The sequence below is a fragment of the Heliangelus exortis genome, chromosome 2 (assembly GCF_036169615.1).
Source record: "Heliangelus exortis chromosome 2, bHelExo1.hap1, whole genome shotgun sequence".
NCBI lineage: Eukaryota > Metazoa > Chordata > Aves > Apodiformes > Trochilidae > Heliangelus > Heliangelus exortis.
The window spans coordinates 19,685,333-19,693,012 of record NC_092423.1 but is presented as its reverse complement, the minus strand read 5'-3'; positions in this window follow the sequence as shown (position 1 = coordinate 19,693,012).

Genomic DNA, 7,680 nt, shown 5'->3' with positions numbered 1-7,680 from the left:
GGTCAAGAAAGTAGCAGCATTTATCTAACAAACTTGTTTTCATACAGTTAAATGCTTTGTTCATTTTTTATTGCAGTCTTTTGTATAACAGTTCTGTGGTGCTCAACCTCTTCTTATCAGGGAATTAAGAAGGGCTAAGGGACATTCAGGTGATCTTCACTTATGTTATCTTCACTTGAGGATTTTCCTGATTCTGCAAATGCCAATATTTCTCCCCATGTCTGTTTTTGCTGTAATATCAGATGGCGTCTTGTCTAAATGGCAAAGGAGAAAGTTGCAAGAACTATTTCCTTCCCAAGAATGATTACACTGAAACACACAGAGTTTAGAGGAAGAGATGTTGTCTTTCATTAGCCTGACTGATAAAACTGTGAAAAAATGCTGCTTTGGGGTTACCAAGTTCTGACCTGTGCTAATTATTCTACTAAAAATATCATCCTAAAATGTTGCACATATAATACAATAAAGCTGCATTTGAGAATGTTTTTGCTGGAAAACACTGAATAATTATTTGGGGTAATCTCTTGAGGCAGAAGATTTACTAGACAGTTTAACAGCTCTCATCTGTAACTCGAAGTAGTCCTTATTTTAAGAGCTAGAGTTCATTTAAAGATATACTTCAGGTTCCCCAGCTTCAGTGGAACCAAAACTCTTCCTCTGTTGACTCCCTGAATGTAGAAAATGCTCTTCTAAATAGGAGCCTCTGGATGTCTCTGCAGTCCTCTGTAACTCAGAAGTTTTCATCAGATATACGTACCGAAACAAGGGAACAGCTGGAACAGTCACATATAAGAAAACTGGATATCTTTTAAAAGATATCCAGTAAAGCTGAATTTGTAGTGCTTTAGGGCTAGCACCACCAACACTCAAAGCACCCAAAGAAAATAATTCTGCTTTATATCTTTGTGATTGGCTGAAAAACTGGGGTGTGTCAGGAGGAAGAAAGGAGGGAGGGGAAAAGTTCACCTTTTGTCTCTCCCACAGCGACCTTGTTTTTATAAAGACTGCAAGAAAGACAGGTCTTTCAGAGTCATTCAGAGTCAGCTCTCTCCAATGTATTGGATGGCATCTGGTCCAGACAGAGGCAAAACTTTTCCATCTTTGGGGAATCTCATTGTATGTGGACACTCACACTCTTGTTTCTTCAAAGCAGTGGGAAGATCCCTTGATTGGCAAGATACAGTCACTAGAATTTACTGGCTGATGTCTCAAGGGAGCTATAATGGTTCTACAGTAAAATTTTAACGATTTTGGGGGGTCCTGACACATTGTGTAGCATGAAGACAAACAGGCAAAGGTGGTAAATTAGCTGTGCTAGGAGTGGGCAGCTCTGCAGTTTACCTGGGAGTCCAGTTTGGCACAGTGTCACTCTTCATCAAAATTAATCTTATCAGCATTATCTCTTCTTGGACTGTGTATAAAATCAGGCAAATGCACTGCCTATTTTTTTTCTATTGTTACAGTTTATCATAAAACATTTAATTTAAATCAGAGAATTTTTTTACCAGATATAAGGAACAAATTCAATATGTGAGGTTTTATTATTGTGGCAATTATAAGAGGCATAGTGGAGGTGCTTCAATCCTGTGCTGAGTCCATCATATCTCACCTGCCCTTGGAGTCAGAAGACTGTTGCGTGCAGGGTTAATGTCTCTCTAAGCACAGCCAAGGCTCCTCCAGTCCAGGCAGATGTCTGAATAAACACACCGTGTCTGTAATCCAAAAAAACTTGCCATTTTTTCCCCAATACTATCAGGATAAAAAGTTTTTGAAGTATTTCAAAGTTCTCTGTGCCTCTCTGTTGTCCATTGCCAGCATTCTCCTGCCATAGCCTCTCAGAGAAATGATGCCCCACTGTTCATTTTATATCATCACCTGAACCGAAGTAAACCGAGTAGTTTTCTCCTTTGGAAATTATCCCCCAACAAGAAGCCTAAACTTTTCCTTTAACAGTTGTTTTGAACATGACATGCTCCCTTTCAGCCCATCAGTTCTCCTCCCAGTGTACAGCTGTGACCAGAGGCTACGTACTGCCTAAGCACAGGAAAAGCAGGGAGCTTCACTGCTTAGACATGAAGGGTAAGCCTCAGCAGCACGATGCTGTGTCAGGGAGAGATACCAAAGCAAACTTGTAATAGATTAACATGAGTATAGAAAACCACATGGCCTACACATTCCCTGCTGTATTATTTATAGCCAGCACTGCTGTAGTGCTTTCAGGACTCAAGCCAGGATCTGACAGCTACTATCTGCTCGTGCAACTGTGCTGAATTAACATACCCTGCTCAGCTGCATCAATGGAGTCTAAAACTAATCCCGTGGAGAAAGTGATTTGAATGCCAGCTAATTATATGCAAAGACGAAGTTTCTCTGCATCACCCATTTCACTGATTAATACTCCAGAGCCTTCAGCACTTTCTGCTCTCTTCACTTCCCCAGTAGCTATGGAACAGGCAGGCTGTCCAGCACCCTGGTGAGTGGCTCACCAGTTCCCATTATCGGCCCCCAGGTCTCTGCAGAGACAATCTGGATGAATGGTTGTATTTCAAGTTTCATCAGCACAGCCATAATTTTCTCCATTGTTTCATCCCAATACCTGCATTACCTCATCTTCAAGAAAATGCTGTCCACCCCATGGGCAGTGGCTTCCAGCCCAGGTTTTTTTGAAATACAGGTTTTGCAGAACACAAGTTTTTTTTTGAAACAGGATGTAGGACCTTCAAGAACTTTTTACATTAAAACATTGAGGTTTTTTCCAAAACAAATGCACTGGTTCCTTGCAGTATTTTCCATATCTTAGCAATTACAACAGGAAAAGTCACTGCATATATGGATAGTGGGCTGTTCTATTAGCATAAAAACCCTACAGAGTGAATTCTCTGTAAATTTCATGACAGGGTAGTGCCAGGAACCACAAAAATAGATCACCAATAACCAGCTCAAATCAAAATTTTCCCAGAATCATAGAAGATCTACTCAGTCCCTTGGTAGATTTAGTCACAGTTAAAAGCTACCTAGAATCCTGGGATGACTCTAGCCTGATGTTGTCAATATACTATGTTGCTATTAATCTGCATTATGATCACCCTGCTAACATCCTCCACTCTTCCTTTCTAGTTCATGGCATGTTATAACAAAAACTTACTCATAAGCCTGTTTTATCTGGTATCTTTTTGGGCACACTTTCACTCTTTATGAGTACACTATTTGTACGTGCAGAACATGCTGTGAATACCCAGTATATCTGGACTGAAGGCCACAAGGGCCTCTAGGCCAGCTGGACCTGTTGTACTTGGGTGAGGTTTTGTTCACATTTTGACTTCAGCCTCATCTAACAAGTCCAGTTCTTGTGAGAACACATCTATGTGTGATCATGGAACTGAAAGACTTTTAAATCTAATTGCACTGATTTATATTAGGATTAATTTGGTCAGAATTAAGTGTTGTAACACCTCTGCAGCCCACTACTACACATCTTTCAAATCTCAAATGCTAAGACCAGGTCATTCAGTGCTTATCCCCTCTGCCCAGGCCTGGCTCTCACACATGTACCCCAGAGGCTATTCAAAGCAAAGATCCTATGTGCTTTCCAGACATATTTATAGAACATCTAGCATGCCTCAGGGCCTTTTCAAAGCAATAACAACTGTTGTAAACTAAGATTAAACAAATCTGGTCTTCTCTATGAGTTTTTTCTTCAGGACATAGATTCTCATTATCATGTAACTGTAAATAGTCTGAATATTCTATTTTAATTCTGCTTATAGATTTTATACAGTTCTATATTGATATAGATATTATTAATTCATGCTGAAAATAAAAAAACAACAGGCTTCTGAACTGTGACGATCTCAGTGAAAAAAGATTTAGACCCAAATAAAGTTAAGGCTTAAAATGAGCTGTAACCTTACCAGAACAGACTTAAGCACTGTTAGCGACAATCTTGAGATTATTTTCTCAGTTCACAGTTTTGTTTTGATTAGTAAGTTTTTATTGTGCCTGTGAAATTCTGTTTCTGGAAGAGGAAGAGAAAGAGATTATTGTCACTTATTTCAAATGCATTAATTAAAGAGAAAAGCAAAATTAAATACAAATCTGGAATATTTATATTATAGCAATGTTGGTCACAGCATTCTAGTTCCTGCTGTATCATCATTTTTGCTGCAAATTACTGCTGAGGGTTTATAATTCAGTTTCCATATTTCTTTCTGCCCTGAGACAACATTCTAGGAGAATGACTTTTTGATTTATCAGAATATTTAAACTAAAATACACATTTCATGTGGTTTTGTCAGTCAGCTCACTGTGAAAGCCATTGTTAAATAAATACAATACTGAAAATTGATGCACCTAAAATCTGCTCAACAGTTTGAAGACACACACCTTAGTCATTTGCACAAAGACAGAGAAACTCCATTATTTTATGTCACTTTGAGGAGTAGCGCTTGCAGAGAAATGTAATCTTTCTGAGATATGAGTCTGCCATTTTTCAGAACTATTTCACTGCACCTGGAAAAAATACTACAGACTGGAAAAGTTAAAAGCCATGGATTTATCTCTGGTTTAGCAGTTGGCAGGCAGCAGCTGTTCCAGCAGATGCTTCACCTGAGCCATGAGGCGGTGCCTGATGCACAGCAGCACAGCAGCACTGCTGGGCTGTGTCATCAGTGGCTGCACTAAACCCACTTGTAACATGGCTGGAGACAGGCAGTGGTTTTCATTATAATCATCAGCAACTTATTTGTAAGTCAATCTAAAGTATTTCTGGCACATTGCCCCCCTCCTGAGGCAGTTTTACATTTTCTGGACTGTGGGTTTATGAAATTCTTTTTATGACAGTTGCACTGATTTCCAACAGCAAGGACAACTGAAACTGTCAAATGGGAAAATGACATTTGTACTCATTAGCCATTGCTATTTAATTTAGGAAATAAAGTTCAAATTATTTAAGGTTTGTACTTCAATTCAAAGGATAGCTAATTTTTTTCACTATTAGAAGCCAATCATTTTCAGACTTTTTTTAAAGAACCTGTCTTTCTAGTGTTATTTTTATTTTTTTCATATTGTCATAAAAAGCAAATTATCATTAAAAAAAAAAAAACTATAGCTTAAAAATATTACATTTGATAGAGGGAAGAAAGTTAGAAGGGCCTAATCAACTTGTATGCTTGAAATATCCGATCTACAGCTTACTAAGACCTTCTCTATCCAGTCTTTGGGTAGTCAGATCCAAGGCTAGGGTCGAAGTGTTACATAAAAGTTTAAAGCTGGATAATCCATGTTGACATGCACTCTAGGCAAACATTTCTCTGACTGTAACTGAAGCCAGCTGAATGCAAAGCCTCTCCAGTGAAGAAGCTGAGCACAGCATCAGAGACCGCAGCATCATTCCCCAGCCAAGCAGCCAAACCTCCACCCCAAGAGCACCCTTTGCCCTGGCCCAGCTGTGACAGACACACTGCACGTGTTCCCCATGCAGCCATGCCTGTCCCACAGCAGCTCTCCTTCCACTCCTGGTCCAGAGTATGTGCAGAAGTACCATAGCTTATGTGTACAGTACATCCAGGGTGGCATGGCAGTGTACATCCTGACATTTTTGCTATACTTCTAATTTATTGTTCTTTGGCTCCTGACTGAATCTGGCTGACTTCTCACAGAGGCTGACCAGAGAATTAGCTCAGCTCATTCTGCCTGATTTGGTGACAATAGCTTCCAGGCAGCCACATAAGCCTTTCAAAATAACACAACAATTTCTGCTTTGGCCATCTGTCCATGGAACCAGATTAAAGTGCTTTTAGAGAAAATAATTCTTTGGCCTCTCCTGAGCCAAAGGCAACGTGATAGGTCAGATTTCTCATGCATTGTCTATGGTTTCAAAACAAACAAACAAAAAAATCCTCTCTCCTAGCCATCAAGAAAAGCTTTAATCCTTAAACTAACAGTGTAATTATAGATCCATATCCCACAGCAATGTTCCCTACTAGCTACCACTGTCAATAGTAAATAATTCACATGGAGAGACTTTAATGGCAAACACTCCACTTAAAGCTCTTCACAGCAGACTACAAGATAACAGTGTAATTCAGACCCAGAAGTAAGGAATGTTTGACTCTCACACAGTTTCCCCTCTGACAAAGTGCAAACAAAATTCCACCAGTCTTCCTTCTAGAGGAATTGTGCTCAGTGGAACACACTGGGGGCACAGGCAAGATGTTTAAGTGCAAATATATCATAGGCTCCTTAACTGAACTCTGTCTGGTGCTTAGCTATATGATGCTGCCTGGAGCAAAGCTGGGAAAGGTTTTATGAATGACAATGCCCCTTCCATCACATTAGGGACTACAGATGAGTATTTTGCATGGTCTTGGTGGGAAGAAGTGCTGCAAGGAACTTATCCCCATTTCTCTCTGTATGCTTAGTACTGGCCAGTTGTCTAGTCCTCTTCTAATGACACCACCCTCCAGGTAAGAGGACTGACAGTTTTTCCAGTCCAGCTGTACTCCCAGTGTGCCAGTTTAGGCACAGAGAGCCAGGACAGGTATAGCACAAAATTGTAGCAATCCTGTGGAACTGTTATTGATATCAGTAGGAGCCATTTAATCTTCAACCTTAATCTGTCTGTCTCAGATTAAAACTTTGTTTGTATACCCTCCTTTACTCTAAGCTTTGGCACCTTCATTTTGTGTTTGAAGGAACCCATATCATAGAAAGCACATCTGAGAAACAGGTCATACTGATCATACTGATCATACTGAACAAGCTCAAGGCAAAACCAAACAAAAATATAATCTTGAAAAGTCACAAAATATTACAAAAAAAGTTACTTACTACAGTGGTTCAGTCTCACCAGACATATATTTCACAGTGCTGTTTCATTAATGTTCTCCAGATTAAGTTGTACAATTAGCAGAAAACCATTAAAGAGACAAAGTATTGGTACGCTAAATAGCTTGCTTGCTCTTCCTGCTTCTCTTCAAGCTATAGCTTTTTATCTCTCTTTTTTCCATTCCTGAACTGATCCAGTATGATCAAATATCCTGTCAGTAAAATATATTAAAATGAAAGAAGAGGACAATTTTAATTTTCTGATTTGTTATTGTTAAAAAAGTCACATTGGCAATAGGGAAATTGAGTAGTATATCTTTTTTGCTTGGTACTTGGAGCTCAAAAATCTAAATTATTTCTTGATATTTCGTCCTTCCTGCCCAAACCTAACATTATTAAATTCACTGTTATGCTGGCATATTTTTAAGGAATAAAAAAAAATAAAAGCTTAACTGCTTTAGTGTGTCTTATTGGTAATATAATACATCTTAAATACTTAAATACTTAAATACTTAAATACTAGAATACTTAAAATTACACTCATTTCATGCTGAACAGAGGAAGAGGAGCAAGAGTAGAGCAGTGGTAAGCATGTGTAACACTGTATATTTACCATGAACTGGGCAAGTGGCATTGCAACTTGCTCTATATTTTCTAGAAGAAGTCAACATACATTCCAAAAATGGATACCAATAGAACGATAGACAACATATAGAAGCATAATTGCTTTTACTGCCTCCTCAAGTTTCTTCTAATGAAGAAATCAAGAATTGAAACATATAACTTGACAGAGCACATCTGTGTTCAGATGCTGTGGTTCAGTCCTTAGACACAATTCTGTCTTTAAATAGAAGT